This window comes from Eurypyga helias, unplaced genomic scaffold (assembly GCF_000690775.1).
Source record: "Eurypyga helias isolate BGI_N326 unplaced genomic scaffold, ASM69077v1 scaffold31126, whole genome shotgun sequence".
In the NCBI taxonomy this organism is placed as follows: domain Eukaryota; kingdom Metazoa; phylum Chordata; class Aves; order Eurypygiformes; family Eurypygidae; genus Eurypyga; species Eurypyga helias.
In genome coordinates this window covers 9,234-9,578 of record NW_010255183.1, presented here as the reverse complement: position 1 = coordinate 9,578, position 345 = coordinate 9,234, and the positions used below count along the sequence as shown (strand labels likewise).

General features: G+C 53.0%; 1 protein-coding gene across 1 annotated transcript in view; it reads right to left on the bottom strand.

Moving 5' to 3' along the window:
- LOC104510871 overlaps positions 1-345 on the bottom strand; it is a gene marked incomplete at both ends in the record, with an annotated part of 9,251 nt that overhangs the window by 523 nt on the left and 8,383 nt on the right. The gene's annotated exons all lie outside the window — the stretch shown is intronic.

Sequence of the window (345 nt, the reverse complement as noted above, 5' to 3'; positions counted from 1 at the left end):
AGGAGCTTCTCGCACAGGCGACGTCTCAAACGTCACCTGGGGAGAAAAGTCTTTTGGAAAGATGCTTTTGGAGGTAGAAAAGGGTGGTTTCCCACGCCCTAAGATTTGTTTTAGCTTATAATGGAAACGGAGACACTCCAGGTCCAAAGTGTGCTGGGTGATTTCCTCAAAACCCCTCCATGTCTCCGTCGCTGACCGTAACGAATGAGACCGCCCCGCACAGTGGCTGCGCCTCTTGGAAGGCTGCGAATTCCCCATCCTCTCCTGGCACCTCTTGGTGATCACGAAGTTCCGGTAGTCCTTAGTGATCCCCTGGCTGTCCCTAGTAGTGACATACGGTGGAAC